Here is a 17,939-nt window from a genome sequence, read left to right on the forward strand (position 1 = left end):
GAGGCCACAACAGTGAGAGGGCCGCGTACCGCAAAAAAAAAAAAAAAATGTCCACAAACAGACACCCAGGCATCTGCCCTTCTCAAGTCAGCAGATAAGAGTAATTCTCCTCTGCAGAGGATAACAGACATACGTTTTATTTATTTTATTTTATTCTTTTATTGAAGTATAGTTGATTTACAATGTTGTGTTAATTACTGCTGTACAGCAAAGGGAGTCAGTTATACATATATATACACATATATACATTCTTTTTATATATATATTGTTTTCCATTATGATTTATCACAGGATATTGAATATAGTTCTCTGTGCTATACAGTAGGTCCTTGTTGCTTATCCATCCTGTATATAATAGTTTGCATCTGCTAATCCCAACCTCCACTCCATCCCTCCCCCACCCCCCTTCCCCTTGGCAACCACCAGTCTGTTCTCTATGTCCATGATTCTATTTCTGTTTTGTAGATAAGTTCATTTGTGTCATATTTTAGATTCCCCATGTAAGTGATATCATATATTAATCTTGGTCTGACTTACTTCACTTAGTATGATAATCTCTGGTTGCATCCATGTTGCTGCATATGGCATTATTTCATTCTTTTTTATGGCTGAGTAATATTCCATTGCATATACGCACCACATCTTCTTTATCCATTCATCTGCAGATGGACATTTAGGTTGTTTCCACAGACACACGTTTTAAATAAAGGATCACAGAAGGAAGGGTGCTTGCTGCTTTATTGTGCTGGGGGAAAAGTCAAGTCTCATCAGGGAATATCTGCCAGCATCAGCAGAGAATAATGACCTTTTTCAAACCACCCCAATCATCACTGCTTAGAGTAGACTTTTCAATCACTCTCTCCTACTTCTGCCTACAGAAAGGCAAGCACAGTCCCTGCCCTATATAATTGCTGATCTGCTGGAACACATCCACCTGGATCCCCAAAGAGATAAGAATCTACTACGTGGATACTAGAAGAGCCTGCTCTTACTGTGGTCAAGGCCTTGGTCTCCCCATCACGGGCCGAGTGCCATCTGTTTCTGCAGCTGGAGGGCACTCGGTGTGTCAGTCCTGCCAAGGTTGCCTTGATTCCAGGGAATTCCCTGCCGCTGAGCCCAGGAGGCTTCGTAGACTCATAGACCCTTCATCTCCCTCAGGGTCGCTGATTAGATGAGACATGGCACAGGCAATGAGGGAAATGGTGCGAACTTAAAGTGAAAAATACAGTTGGTACAGATTCAGTCTCTGGCTGCCACTGCTTCCCCATAAATATTTTACCTTTGTGTTTTGACTATGTCTTTCTGAAACTCGTAGGCCAGGCCAGTGTCACAGGCTTGATGACAGTGTGTCTGGGAGACTGGGCCCCACCTCGACGTCGATGTCGAACACAGCGAGCACTCCCAGGGCCCGACCTCCTGCGACTGTGGCCGTGCCTGGTTGTCTGCGTCTTTATTCCTGTCCTGCCCCTAGGTTCTTCAGAACCTTTTTTTTTTTTTTTTTTTTAGATTCCATATATATGTGTTAGAGGCTGGTTTTCTTGAACTGGTCGCTATCTGCTCCCTTTCCTCAGTGTGAAAAGCTACATGTTTTCGTTTTGAGCCCGACTGCAAGGGAAGCAGCTCACACTTAACTGTGCTCTCTCTCTTCCTGCGTTTCCACATGGGTTGCCATCTAGATGAAAGCGGGGGAAGACTGCACCCCATCAGGCTCTTCGGTTCTTGAGAAACTTCCGCTTTGTTTTCAGCCATTCAGCCCTTCACTGAGCAAAGAGGTCCTGAGCACCTGCTGTGTCACTGGCCCCGAGACAGCCCTGGGGATGCTCACACCCACCCACGCCTGGGCATTTGCTCTACCCTGTCCACCCTCCCGCCTGTTACTTTAGGAATTGCTGAGGTGGAAAGGGTAAAAAGGAAAGAAGTGCTTGGTATGTGGAGCGGGGGAGTGGTGTCCCCCTCATGCTTAGATCAACTGTTTCTTAGGTCAGGGAGTTGGGAGACCAGCCCAGACTCACGTCCCTCCCATTCTCACATCCCGAGACCCTATGCAAAGCAAAAAGCCGCAGGTGGGGTAAAAAGAACACACTGTCACCTGACCAATCATTATTTCAGCTGAATATGTATAAAACTTGGTTTAATGCACTAGCAGTTTGGTCACAATTCCTGAAACCGTCCTATAGGCCATGAAGTTTGTGACTGCAACTTAATATTGTGACGGTTTACATTTTTTAAATTGTGCAAGCATTTAGAGGAGACAAAATGGGAATTTGGTATCTTTTGCTGAGAGTGCCTTTCTCTTCTCTGCTTGACTTTCTTATCTTCCCCTGGACTGATTCTTACCTTTCTTACTTATGTTACCTGGCTGGTTGGCTCCCCAAGATAGAGTGAATGCTAGGATGGAGAACACAAATTCCGTTTCATTTACATTGGCATCTTATGTCTGAGCGAGGAGATGGGGAAGTCTTACTGCATCCTGCAGACAATTAAATGAGTTTGGAAAGTTTTCATTTGGTTTGTTGTTGACAAAAACTAAGTCCCTGGATGGCTGTTAATTTTTCTGGGTGACTCCCAGAGGAAAACCAAGCCAACACAGGGCCCTACATTTCCCTATGGAACTTCGGTGAACTACGTAGTATGGAGATCTCAGTTCTGATTTCCGTGTTTTGTTTTGTTGAGTTTCCTTACGTAAAAGGAAGTTTTGGGGAAAAAACCTATGTTTAACTGAGAAGATAACGGACTCAGGTGGAGAACAGGAAGAGGTAAAAACAATTCTAGACTAGATCCAACACACTGATCTAAAAAGCACTGCTTTATTAACCCATTGGCGTAATTTCATAAGCAGGAGGCAGCCTGTCTGCTGATCTTTCTGGTAAAATTCAATTGTCATCTGTAATATCCAAGCAAGTTCTTTGTATGACTTTACTGATATCGGTTGTTTTTTCCATTCTATCTTCTTCTTTAAGGAGGACTTAAGTTTTTTTTAACACAGATTAGCATATTTATTTATTTAAATTTAAAAAAAATTTTATATTGGAGAATAGTTGATTCACAATGTTGTTAGTTTCAGGTGTACAGCAAAGTGATTTAATTATACATATTCGTATATCTATTCTTTTTCAGATTCTTTTCCCACGTAGGTTATTACAGAGTACTGAGTAGAGTTCCCTGTGCTACACAGTAGAGGACTTAAGTTTTTTGAAAAACACATATCAGGATAAAATTAATGAGGAAAAGTTACATATTGCATGATTCTCCCTGTGATCACCGAGAAGATGAAATTTGAAAGTAGGGTACTTAACAGAATGAAGACTCTAAGTCTGAAATCAGAGGCAAATCACATGAAGATTGAGGATGATTTATACACCGCTTGGTTTTTGCTAACAGATTGGAGGGGTAGCAATTCTACCTGGTTTGACAGACAGCCATTCTGGAAAGGAAAAATTGTGAGGTTCTAGAAGGAAGGAAAATCTGAATGCAAACGAGTTCTCTTTTCACCTTAAACTGAAATCAGGGTTCAGGTGTCAGCCCCAGGTTATCAGCCTGGGTTATTCGGTGACAATTTATGTGAAGTCACCAGGTTGGGTGAATGGCCAAGCTGAAATTGAAGAAAACAGTCCCTCGGGGTTCTACCTTCAGGTGTCTGTAATGGAGAGCAGGTTTCATTTGACGGGAACCTTTTACAGACAAACAATAGGTGAGAATCGCAGAGTAACTCTATGCTGGCAGTAGCTCTTGAATTAATAAAACGTTATTTATTTCGGTTCTGTTTCATCATGACTGTTAAAACATGACATTTAAATTCTTCACTGAATCTCTAGAAGCTTTGGTTTCCCTGTAGCTGTCTCTTTGATATCTGTCTCTGTGTCTGCATGCTAGTTTCTGAAACCTGGCAGAACAGGCAAGTGCTAGGATGGCTATAACACAAACGCCCAGAACTACCACACAGGCTCCTTCTCCCAGAGTAGGTTTCAAGCAGAAATCACTCAACAAAGAGAAATGACGACCAACTATTGTGCACTGACTTTGTGCCAGGTACTGTTTTAACTGCTTTGCCTAAATAATCTCGATCCACTACAAATAGAAGTAACTATTGCTTTTATCCTCATTTCCAAATGAGGAGACTGAGTCAGGCGAAGTCCTGGACAGAACTGGGGTTCCGTCTCAGACAGTCTGACTCCTGAGCCCCTGCTCGTCGCCGTCGGGCTACACACAGAGCACTGACTTCATGCTGGCCACTGAGCCATAGGCACCAGGGATATGGGAGCAAACCGTATTTAGACGTATTGTTCAGATTTGACCCTGGCATTGGATGCATATCTTTCATCTATGTATCGGTTTTCCTGGGCTACTGGGAGGATCCCGTAACAATGTGGAACATTATTGATGATCCCGGTCAGCAGATAGAATTAAATAATTTGGTTTCTACAGATAATGTCACTGCTAACGTCCTTCAGCATTGAGCCATCACAACATTCTTGAATGAGGTTTCTATGAGACTTTAAGAAGTTTACTCTTCTAACAGTTGTTGGTATAAATCTGTTAAACATCAATCAGGCCTTGTGATGATTAACATAAATATGTTAGCTTTTTAAACGGTTAAAATGGTCATGCGTATCAGCTAGCTTTTGCCACATAACGGTGTCCCCGGACTCCGTGGCATTTATTGCTTACAAGTTCATGAGCGCCTGGGTGGCCCTCTGGTCTTAGCTGGGTTCGCCCAGGAGTCTGTGGTCAGCCGCAGGTCAGGGCGGTGGCTCTGACGATCTGGCTGGGCTTTCTCACATGCTGGGAGTGTGTCTGTCTCTAGGCTGGGACAGCGGGCCTCTCCTTCACAGGATCACTCATTAGCCAGTAGGCTAGCCAGGGACTGTCCCTACGGTGGCTGAGGAGAGCCCACGAGCAAAGGCCAGAGCGTGTACTGACTCCTGAAAAGGCCTAGGCTTAGAACTGGCATAACGTAACTTCTCCCTCATCTATGGTCAAAGCAAAGCCCAGGGCCAGCCTAGATCCGAGGGGTGGGGAAACAGACCCCACCTCTTGGTGCGAGGAGCTTGCAGGTTATCTGGCGAAAAAGCAGGAACAATACAAGGCAGGGGATCGTGGGAGCCATTTTTGAAAACAATCCACAGCAAAGTAATCCGTTAACTCAGAATTTCCCAAACAAACCTGGTCCCCCTGCCTAAGGTCTCCCTTGCCCCGTAGTTTTTATAGCATAACCACCCACAGAATATGATATTTGCTAAATTCAGATTAATTAAAGAACATTTTCCGTGAAAAATGAGTAGTATTATGCCCATTTTATAGATGGAGAAGCTGTGGTTCAGAGCTAAGTAACATACCCTAAAAATCGTAAAACTAATAAGTAGGAAGTTACTAGCATTAATTAGTATCTAATAAGTTGTTGAATGTCAAAGTTTGACAAGCTTAGGTAAGTCTAACTCCAAAGCCCTTTCTTTGAATTACCACTCTATAAGGTTTTCAAAGCCTTTAAAGGTCACGTTATTAATGATTTTTTCAAAAATGAAAGTGGTGCCTGAGGATGAGGAAATAGGAGAGGAGAAAATTCAAACATAATAATAGCCCATTTGTTGCAGTCTATTTATAGGCATGAATGTTTTAATCAAGGGGCATTTCTTTCATTAAACAAAGTGATCCTTTGTGATAGCCATGGATTATTAAATTTTTCATCTCTTCCTGCAATAAATATTTGGTGGTGGTGGGTGTTTCTGTATGGTAATATTATTTGGCATGAGAAAGATCAAGTGCAAATAGAATTCTCATTTGCAAAACTTGTCACCAATATTCCTTCAGAATATTTGGGGAAAGTAAGGGTAATAGCAGCAGTAGAGGTAGGATTAAATGTTCTTTAATTAGGTCTGAATTTACCAATTATCATATTCTGTGGGTGGTTATACTGTAAGAACTACGGGACATGGGAGACCTTTGGCAGGGTGACCAGGTATGTTTGGGAAATTCTGAGTTAACAGGTTACTTTGCTGTAATTTCTCAGAATCTTACATAGGCTGATGACCATTGTAATTCTCAATGAGTCCACTTCCCAGACTTCCATAACTGCAGAATATTCATTTATTTGGTGCCACTCACAGCTGCCTAGTATTCCATAGAACCCTTGGGAAATCTGACCTTGATTCTGATCCCTTTGAAGGTATGTTTGGAGTCAATAGTATTTTGTCAAGCATCTGCTGTGAGAGAGGCACTATTAGAACCACATCAGAAACCCGTGAAACAGGTATTATTCTTATTGATAGTTGAGGAAACTGGGACTCCAAGCAGTTACTCTGTTTGCTCAAGATCCCCCATCTGGTACCAAAACTGAAAGTTGATGCTGGTTTTATCTAACTTCAGGCCTAGGGTGTGTCCTGTAGCCTTTGCTGAGATTCAGAAAGTTTAAGTGACTTTTTAGGATGACTCAGCTGGTCAGAAGAGACACCATGTCTTACATACTTTTGTAGTCCCTGTAGCTCCTAAGAGAAAATAGCTTATCAGTCAGTACCTACAGGCCAATCCCTTTTTTCATTACCTAGTTATTATTATCCTCATGCTCATGGCAAAAATTGCAATAGTAGAGAAGAGAATAAGATAAAAAGTAAAAATTCTCCATACCATCAGTATCAGAACCGTACTCTAAAGATAAGACTATTATCCATTTTGTATATGTTCTTCCATAACATTTTAATTATACATGTGTGTGTGTGTGTGTGCATCCTTCTGTTTCATTTTACACAGATGAGATCATATATGTACATTTTTCACTTAATATATCTTTGAAACCTTTTATTAAAATATAATTGATGGGGGCTTCCCTGGTGGCACAGTGGTTAAGAATCCACCTGCCAATGGAGGGGACACGGGTTCGATCCCTGGTCCGGGAAGACCCCACATGCCGCGGAGCAAGTAAAAGCCCCTGCACCACGACTACTGAGCCTGCGCTCTACAGCCTGTGAGCCACAACTACTGAGCCCAAGTGCTACAACTGCTGAAGCCCACATGCCTAGAGCCCAAGCTCTTCAACAAGAGAAGCCACCGCAATGAGAAGCCCACTCACCACAAAGAAGAGTAGCCCCGGCTTGCTGCAACTAGAGAAAGCCTGCGCACAGCAATGAAGACCCAACGCAGCCAAAAATAATTAAATAAATTTAAAAAATATATATGTAAGTAATGTGTAACATTATTTCAGGTATACAACATTGATTTGATAGTTGTATATATTGCAAAAAATTGTTACAAGTCTAGTTAACATCCATCATCATGTATAGTTACAACTAGTTGATTTACAGTATTATATTAGTTTCAGGTATATAATGTAATGATTCTATATTATAATAGGTTCTACTCCATGCAATTATAAAATATACTCCACGCAATTATAAAATATTGGCTATATTCCTTGTGCTGTCCATTACATCATTGTATCTTATTCTTTTTAATACCTAATAGTTTGTTACCTCTTAATCCCCTTTCCCTATTTTGCCTCTTCCCCCACCCCTCTCCCCACTGTTAAAAGTTTGTTTTCTGTATCTGTGACACTGTTTCTGTTTTATTATACTCATTTGTTTGTTTCAATTGTTTAGATTTCACATACAAGTGAAAACACACAGTATTTGTCTTTCTCTGACTTACTTCACTATGCATAATACCCTCCAGGTCCATCTATGTTGTTGGAAAAGGCAAGATTTCATTCTTTTTTATGGCTGAATAATATTCCACTGCCTACACATATGCCACATTTTATTTATCCATCCTTTATGCAAGTGTTGATGGACACGTAGGTTGTTTCCATTTCTTGGCTATTGTAAATAATGCTGCTGTGAACACTGGGGTGCATGTAGCCTTTCAAATTAGTGTTTTCATTTTCTTCGGATATATACCCAGGAGTGGAATTGCTGGTAGATTCCACTACCATATGGTAGTTCTATTTTTAGTTGTATGAGGAACCTCCATACTGTTTTCTATAGTGACTGCACCAATTTACATTCCCACCAACAATGTACTAAGGTTCCTCTTCTCTAAATCCTTGCCAACATTTATTATTTAGTTTTTGACAGCAGCTATTCTGACAGGTGTGTGGTGATATCTCACTGTGGTTTTGATTTGCATTTCCCTGGTGTTGAGCATCTTTTCATGTGCCTGTTGGCCATCTATGTATCTTCTTTGGCAAAATGTCTCTTCAAGTCTTCCCTGTTTTAACTGAGTTGTTTGTTTTTGTGATGTTGAGTTGTATGAGCTGTTTTTATGTGTTGAATATTTACCCCTTAATGGTTATATCATTTGCAAATACCTTCTCCAATTCAGTAGGTTGTCTTCTCATTTTGTTAATGGTTTCCTTCACTGTGCAAATGCTTTTAAGTTTGATTAGGTCCCATTTGTTTACTTTTGTTTTTATTCCTTTTGCCTTAGGAGACAGATCCTATATATATATATATATATATGGCTACAGTTTACATCAAAGAGTGTTCTTTCTATGTTCTCTTCTAGGATTTTTATGGTTTCTGGTCTTACATTTAGGTCTTTAATCTATTCGGGGTTTGTTTGTTTGTTTGTTTGTTTATCCTGTGAGAAAATGTTCTAATCTCATTTTTTACATGTAGCTGTCCAGTTTCCCAGCACCACTTATTGAAGAGACTGTCTTTTCTTCATTGTATCTTCTTGCCTCCTTTGATGTAGATTAGTTGACCATAGGCACATGGGTTTATTTCTGGGCTCTCTACTCTGTTCTACTGAGCTATGTGTCCGTTTTTGTGCCAGTACTACAGTGTTTTGATTGCTGTAGCTTTATAGTATAGTCTGAAGTCAGGGAGCGTGATACCTACAGCTTTGTTCTTTTTTCTCAAGATTGCTTTGGCTATTCAGGGTCTTTTTTCGCTCTGTAGGAATTTTAAGACTATTTGTTCTAGTTCAGTGAAAAGTGTCATGGGTATTTGGATAGGGATTGCATTAAATATGTAGATTGATTTGGTTAACATGGATATTTTAACAATATTAATTCTTCCAATCCATTAACACAGGATATCTTTCCATTTCTTGGTACCATCTTCAATTTCCTTCATCAGAGTATAGTTTTCAGAGTATAGGTCTATAACCTCCTTGGTTAAGTTTATTCCTGGGTGTTTTATTCTTTTTGATGCGATTTTAAACTGGTTTGTTTTCTTGCTTTCTCTTTCTGCTAGTTCATTTTTAGTGTATAGAAATACAACAGATTTCTCTATGTTAATCTTGTATCCTGCAACGGTCCTTTGGTGGAGACTTTAGGGTTTTCCATATATAGTATCATGTCATCTGCAAATAGCGGCACAATATTTTTTCTTGGGAAGAGAACTTTTAAGATCTATTCTCTTAGCAACTTTTAAATGTATAATGCAGTGTTATTAACTATAATCACTATGCTATACACCCTAGGATTTATTTATTTGATAACTGGAAGTTTGTACCTTATTTGGCATCATTTTTATCAGGATTTGTAGATTGTTCCTTTGTTTTGTATTGATGTACCATATTTATGTAATCAGCCTTTGTGTGATGGATTTTTAGGTTCCTTGTAGGTTTTTAATTTATTCATTTATTTATGTATAAATTTATATATTTTTGCTATAAAAACAGTGCCTCAATGAAGAAACAGTATTATACATATATCTTTGCACAGTTATGTTTTTAATGGAAAACAAAACCAAAAAAATGCAGGGTCCCATATCATAGAAAAACAGTGTACTATTGCCAAGAAAATATTATAGGAGCTGTAAATAAGCAGGGTTTTTTTTAATACACATTTTTTGACGAAGAAATAGTATCCTGTTTATCTGGTGGGCTGGGCTCTTACCAGGGAGCAAAATGACTGAGCCACTGGTCCCATTGTGTGCCTTTATGACCAAGATCAATGATGGCTAAACGAGGAGAAGGCAACTTAGCCTCCTGGAGCTGCTACCTCCCCCACTGGATGGCTCTGCATGGTTTGTTTTTGATGCTGTAGACACAGATGCAACGTGCATTGGACAGATGTAACCAACTTTTTTTGTCATTTTAAAGACATTGCTCATTATGTTATGCAATGGCCCTTTCAATGATGTAGACCATGAACTGAATTCAGATGACAAGTTGAGAATCCTTTAACCCTATTAATTTCACCTCTAGGAATTTATCCAAAAGAGATAAATGCGTTGATGCAAAACATTCTTTTCAATTCCACATTGTTTATGAGAACAAAAATGGGGACAAAACCCCAATGTATCTAACAAAATTATAATTAGCTGTTAGATTTAACATATAACCCCATTCACTGGGAGGCCTCTTTAGCTTCGAGCATAAGGTGAAATTTAAAAGATATTACCCCTCATGCTGTATGGTAACCCTTTCACAGGACCTTCTAAAAATCCTCAAATTTGAAAAAGTTTATCTCTGCCAATAACCAGTCATCCTTCACTCTATTAGATAATTACCATTTTGTAATGACATTATTTATCTTCCTCTGGCTACCTGGAAACTCAGAGCTAAGCCAGGTACTTAGTTGCAGCAAAAGTCCTTAACCCAGTGTAATGGGGAGTCAGATAGAAAGGACTTTGAGTTCTGTTTCCCACTTACTCTACTGTACTGGTTTCCTATGGTTGCTGAACAAATTACCAACAACTTTGTGGTTTAAAAAAAGCACATGTCTCTTATAATTCTGGAGGCCGTAATTTTGAGTCAGTCTTTCTGGACATAAATCAGTCTGTTGGCAGGGCCACATCTCCTCCAAAGGCTCTAGGGAAGAATCCATTCCCTGACGCTTCCAGCTTCTGGTGGTAGCCAGCATTCCTTGACTTGTAGCCACATCACTCCAAGCTCTAACTCAGTAGACATCATGCCTTCTCCTCTTCTGTGTCAACTGTCCCTCTGCCTCCGACTTAGAGGGTCACAAAGATTATTCAGGATAATCTCTCCATCTCAAGATCCCTAATTCAGTCCCATCTGCAAAGTCTCTTTTTCCTAAAAGTAACATTCATGGGTTCTAGGAATTAGGACCTAGATATTTGGGGGGCATCTTTTACCCAACTACAACCTACCTTATGGCCCCTAAAGATTTATATTCATCCCCATGAAAAATATATTTATTCTACTCCAACATTCCCCAAAGTCTCAACCCATTATAGCATCAATTCAGAATCCAAAATCTCATCTAAATAGCATCAGCTTTAAAGCCCCCAAATCTCATCATCTAAATTATTCAAAGTAGATATGGGGAGACTCCAGGTATGATCCACCCTGGGGCAAAATTCCTCTTTATTCTTTTATTATTATTATTATTTTGCTGTACGCAGGCCTCTCACTGCTGTGGCCTCTCCCGTTGCGGAGCACAGGCACCGGACGCGCAGGCTCAGCGGCCATGGCTCACGGGCCCAGCCGCTCCGCGGCATGTGGGATCTTCCCGGACCGGGGCGCGAACCCGCGTCCCCTGCATCGGCAGGCGGACTCTCAACCACTGCGCCACCAGGGAAGCCCTCCTCTTTATTTTTAAAATAAAGCATTTGGTTCAGTGCCTTGCATGTAGTAGAAATGTTAGCCACCATCAGAATTATTCCTTTCATTGCATTAAGGGGATGGTAACACTTGTAGCCTCCACATTGCCCTAGCAGAGAGAAGACAAGATATAAAATGATGATAATGATAGCAATAACAGTAGTAGTAGCAGAAGTGGTGGTAGCAGTAACTCTTGCTGAGAGTTTTTCATGCAACCGAAGCTTTAAGTTTTTTTTGTTTTTAATTTTTACTGGAGTATAGCTGCTTTACAATGTTGTTCTAGTTCCTGCTGTACAGCAAAGTGAATCAGTTATACATATACATATATCCCCTCCTTTTTGGATTTCCTTCCCATTTAGGTCACCACAGAGCACGGAGTAGAGTTCCCTGTGCCATACAGTAGGTTCTCATTAGTTATCTCTTTTATACATGGTATCAATAGTGTATATATGTCAATCCCAATCTCCCAGTTCATCCCACCCACCCTTCCCCCCTTGGTATCTGTAAGTTTGTTCTCTACAACTGTGTCTGTATTTCTGCTATGCAAATAAGCTAATCTGTACCATTTTTCTAGGTTTCACATAGAAGCAATACCATATGGTATTTGTTTTTCTCTTTCTGACTTACTTCACTCTGTATGACAGACTCTAGGTCCATCCACGTCTCTGCAAATGGCACTGTTTTGTTCCTTTTTATGGCTGAGTAATACATGTTATCTAAATTGATCCTCATTAAATCCCTTTGTGGTACGAACTGTTATTACCCCCATGTTCATTTGAGAAAACTGTGGGATAGAGAGGTTACATAATTAGTAAGGAGCCAAGCCATGATCTCCATGCTGCACAATTAAAACTAGGTCCACCTGACTCATGAGTCTTATGTCAGTGTACCCTCCTTTTTCTAGTCTTGATATTCATGAAATGCAGTTTTAAAGAATCGCTGCTCCTTTCACCTTGGGTTTCCATTTTGTGTATCTCTGAGGAGATAAGTCAAACTCTGATTAGCGTTCCTAAGATTCTCCTGCTTTACCAGGAAGGGGTTTCTTCTCCTCTTGAAGTTCTTTTTTGTTGTTGTTTGTTTGTTTGTTTATTTATTTATTTATTTATTTTTGCAGTACGTGGGCCTCTCACTGTTGTGGCCTCTCCGGTTGCGGAGCACAGGCTCCAGACGCACAGGCTCAGCGGCCATAGCTCACGGGCCCAGCTGCTCTGCGGCATGTGGGATCTTCCCGGACCAGGGCTCGAACTCGTGTCCCCCGCATCGGCAGGCGGACTCTCAACCACTGTGCCACCAGGGAAGCCCCTGTTGTTTATTTTTAAAACATAGAATGTCCCCTCCAAATTTTCATTTGAAAAAATTCAAAACTTTCAGATAAGTTGAAAAATTGGTACAATGAGCATGTTCATCCCATCACTTTCCATTTACCAATTGTTAATCTTTTGCCACTTTTATCTTTTTCTTTCTACATATAAATATAGTTTTGTTTTTGCTGGACAATTTGAAAGTTGCAGTCGTTGTGACTCTTGACCCCCAAATCTTGTACCTTCAAAGAACAAGGACTCTCTCCTTTCTACTTATATCATGATAAAGCCAAATAAATTTAAATTTGATAGAATAATAGCTAACATTGTTTTCATGCAAAATTTCTCCCAGTCGTTCCAATAATGCCCTTTTCTAGCATTTTTTTTAAAATCCAGGAGTCAATCTCTCACAGCACCTTTGTTACCAAGGCTGTTGCCCCAGAATCATACCCCTTGCCCCTCCCTCGAATGGAAACCAATTACTCTTACTTAAGTTTAAGGAGGAAGCTGCAAAGAGGAAAAAACAAGAACTGGTTGGAACCTACTGGACCCAAGATGGCAGAGAATTTGACTTCCAGTGGACCTTGAGCCTCATTATGTGCTCATTATAATACATTAGCTAAATGACACACCCACCAGCACCATGACAGTTGACAGTTGCCATGACAACAGCCAGAAACGCCCATATAAGGACTGAAAAGGAGTGTTGCCTCAGGTCCTAACCACACTCCTGTCCTCAGATAACTCACAAATATTCTTCCCCCTCTTTCCAAACCCCTCCCGTTAACTGTGAATCTCCTATACATTTGCTGTCTCCAAATATACAGGAGAAGTTGACTTGCGAACTAAGTTCCTGCTTCTCCATTCTTGGCCATTGAATGAAGCTTCTGCTGTTCCAGTCTCAGCATTGGTTTTGTTATTGGCTGTGCAAATCTGATCAGAAAAAGAACCTCCCTGGCCGAGACAAAGGGTCTCAGCCCAGGCTAGGACCCCAGTGTGGGTTCAGACAACTAGTTGGGTAACATTTTTAGTTGTCATGTCTCTTTTTTCTTTAATCTAGAACAGTTCTTCATCCTGTTCTTATTTGATTTTGGTTTTGTTTGTTGTTTGTTTGTTTTTTTCCCTTCAGTGACTCTTTGAAGAATCCTGATCAGTCACCCTGTAAAATGTCTCAAGTTCTGGATTGGTCAGGTCGTTTCCTCTTGATTAGATTCAGGTTAAATATATTGTGGCACACTGTATCTACTGAAAAAAAAGAAAAGCACAACCTAAAAGTTGAGATTTATGTTTTATTTGCGGACAACACCAAGGTCTTGGTGAAACCTGGGAAACAGCCTTTCAGATCATTCTGAGTTGCTGCTGTGAAAGAGGTCAGCGGGGAGCCAGGATATATAGGAGTTTTTGCAACAAACACCAGGTAGTTGGAACACCAAAAGATTACTGTTCATTAAAGAAGACCAGACATCTCAAGTTAGGAATTTAGTGCTTTTCTATGTATGGGAAGATGCAAGACCCTGGGCTTGTTGAAATCATTCCTTTGATAACGCACCTCAGCTTTCTGGGACCAGTATCCTGTGTGTTCACATCCTGAGTCTTGTCAGGGTGCACAGTGTGTGTGTGGGGTTGGGGGAGAGGGTGGCTGCAGCAGCTGGTGGCCTGGTGGAAGGCGTCCAGTTTCTATCCTGAGTTCCCTCAGGGCTCACCTGGCGGCTGTAATATGATGGCTGCAGCATCCTTTGTTTACTGATATGGCAGCAACATTTCTTCATTGACAACTGTATAAGTGATGTGAGAACTATTTCATAGTTGATTATGCTTAAGAAAAATAAATGTGAGGCTCTGGAAAAAATGATGATTGATATTTGAGAAAAGCAACTAAATACTAAAACTCGTAATAGAGCATAATCTTTGAACAGTCACTGACAGTTTTTGAAGCACATTTCACATATATTTATTTTATTTTATCCTTATGAGACCAGTGAGGTGGATATTATTGGTCATAGTCCTAAGGCAACTAAGGCATGGGTGTGTAAGTGAGTCCGTAAATTCCTAGAATTCAAGGAAGCTGGACTTTGAATCCAGTTTCTGGACCTTGGGTTTGGATATGAATCCTATACTTTGGCCACCAAGTCATTGGCTAGGGTTAAGTAGGATAAGTTTTTAAAAAATGGTAACAATCACTCACCCCACTCAGAAGTACAACTGAATACAGCATAAGTTAGTGCTATCTAAAAACAGCTTTCAAGTTGCCTCTGGACCCTGGAGCATCTTTGGGACCCTACATTTATGTAGATTATGTGTTAAGAGTTTGCAAAGCTCTCATGGTTGTAAATGCCTTAGGCACTTACTGAGAAATAATAGCAGAGAAGCAGAAGGAAACTGAGACAGGTGGATTCCCACTCAGCCTTCCTATAAACTTGCAGCATGTTGGATAATAAATACAGATGTTAGCCTAGATATAATCTTATCTTTAATCTTTATTAGTACCCAGAGAGGGATAGATGCTGAGTTCAAACAAAAGGTGCTGTTTATTTGTTCGTGTCAACTGGAAAAAACACAACCTAAAAGTTTCCAGTTAAGTTTTATTCGGGGACCTTACTGAGGACTATAGCCCAGGAGAGACAGCCTCTCAGGTAGCTCTGAGGGACTGCTCAGAAGAGGTAAGGGAGGAGCCCAGATACATAGGAGTTTTTGCTGTAAAAGAACAAACAACAAACAAAAAAAACCGCAGGTAGTCAATCAAAAGATTACTGTAGTCACAAACAAACAAACAAACAAAACCCAGACATCTCAAGTTAAGGATTTTAGTGCTTTTCTATGTATGGGATATGGTCTGTGGTAGAATAGAGGTCGTTGGGTGGGGTGGAAGGGTGAAAATGATTTTGCTTTTAGGGATGCCCAGTTTGAAGCCCTGGTGGAATCTTTTGCTGATAGATGTTACGAAGTCCGAGCTCCCTCTGCTCGCCGCGCAACAGGCCAATAAGTCAGGAGACGAGGTGTTGAGGCAAGGAAGAGCGACTGTATTCGGAAAGCCGGGCATCCGAGAAGATGGCGGAGTAGCGTCCTAGAGTACCATCTCATTGGGCTCTGGATGCCACTTTCTTTTATAGAACAGAGTGCGGGAGGAGGTGAGGATGTAAAGTAAAAAGGCCATGCATGAATCTTGCAAAATATCTCCTGGTTTTGGCCAGCCTCAGGGAGGGGATGTGCTAATTTCTTCTTTTCTGCAGCCATCCACAGGTGCGTGGGGTCCGGGGGTTTCCCCGTGAGCTGAACAAAGGCACTTCGGTTTAACATTCAGGCAGAGGGGCAGGGTTCCCTGAGGCAGGCCACTATGTATGCCTATAGCTATAGACAGAACAAAAGCAATGGAAGGCAAAGGTCAAAGTAAAAGAAACAGATCCAACATGGGGCCAGATTTTGTTCTTCCCTGTTACAGTAGGTGTCTGTGGATAGAAATGTAGCACTAAAGCTCAAGGCAGGGCTCTGTGCTAAAGATGTGGAATAAGGCGTTGCACATACAAACGTGGCCTCCAAGAGCAGTGGCGAAAACTACGTCTGCAGTTCATTCACCTGAATGATTCAGGTCCCAACTCACTTCCCCTAATTTTTGGTCAGGAGTTATGCAGATTGATGGCATATGCAACCCATGCTTAGTTGATAGAGAATAAAGAAATTGGTATATAATTTCTCTAATAGGTTGGAAAGCTAATTTTGGAAATGTGGCATTGAAAATATCACGTACTCAAACGTTAGTCTTTTGGAAACTAATGAAAACTGACCAACTGAGAACAAGCAAAGGCTATTCATTCAGCACTTTCTATAGCAAGGGTGTCAACCACCATCTTCTGCATTTGGCAGAGATTCAAATGAAGGCAGGGGTGTGTAAAAGCTTTATAGTGGAAAAAAAGAAAACCTTCAAATATGCCCTGATTGGAGGCTCTTGGCGTGGGCAAGCTAGAGGTGGGCAAAATAGAACCAGAGCGTCCTATGTGATTGGTTATGGGAGCGGATTTGGTTTTCCCTGGTTTGGTCCTTTGTTGGAGGCAGGGACAGAGATCAGGGAAGCTGGAATTCTTGATCAAATCCTGGCGATTTTGGTACAAACTACAGGTCATAGTTTAACTTTCCAGGCTGGTTGCTGCTGGTTGTGGGTTAGGGTTCTCTTTTTATATAGGATCTCACCACTGTCCCTTTGTATATTCAGTCTTTCTTGTTGAAAAATGTTCAGCTTTTCAAAATTTATCATCTTCTCATCTGCCTGTCCCTCTGGGCCACCACTGTTTTAACTCACGTGCTCAAAACTTGCTTTCGGAGGCATTACATTTGGATTGCTTTTTTCAGCTAACCCCTGATCCTTTTGTATTAAATCAGTTAAATCTTTATTGTAAAACAAAACCAAAAGCAAAGAAAACACCTTTGTACCATAAGAAGTTAAAACCATACAGTAGAAGGGTATAAAACCAAAAGACAATTCCTCCTCTCTCCCTACCAGCCCCTGAGTTCTACTATTCAGAGTTAACCACTATTAATAGTTTCTTATACATCCTTTCAAAAGTGATCTATGCATATGTAAATGTATAAGTTATATACCTGTGGTTGCCTATTTACCTCTTCTTTATAAAAATTTTACACAAATGCAATTATACTATAATCCCTTTTCTATTAACCCTTTTTCAAGCTGTTTTTGGAGGTCATCTTTGGAGATCTTTACATCAGTACAAGTCAGTCTAACGTGTTCTTAAATTTGGAATAGATATTCCTAAATTGCTCCTACAGAAAGTGCCCCATTTATTCCCTCATCAAGTGTCTGAGAGTGCTTTGTTCTTCACCCTTTCATTGACACTAGATAGTCTTCCTAATTTTAACCAAAATGAGAGGTACTTTAACTTGAATTCATTTTACTGTCAGTGAGATCAAGAATCTTTTCATGTAATTTATTGTCCATTTGTATATATTGTTTTTCTGTCCATTTTTCTATTGGATCCATTTCTTATTCCTCTGGGAAGACCTTGTATAGTAGAGAAATCAGCTTTTTATTTTATCATTGGTCATTTCACTTTGTATATTTGCCATACTGAACTTTTAATTTTAAGTACTTACTTTTATGGGTTTTTTTTTTTTTTTTTTTTT

Source organism: Lipotes vexillifer, unplaced genomic scaffold (genome assembly GCF_000442215.2).
Source record: "Lipotes vexillifer unplaced genomic scaffold, Lipotes_vexillifer_v1.1 scaffold385, whole genome shotgun sequence".
Classification (NCBI taxonomy): Eukaryota; Metazoa; Chordata; class Mammalia; order Artiodactyla; family Lipotidae; genus Lipotes; species Lipotes vexillifer.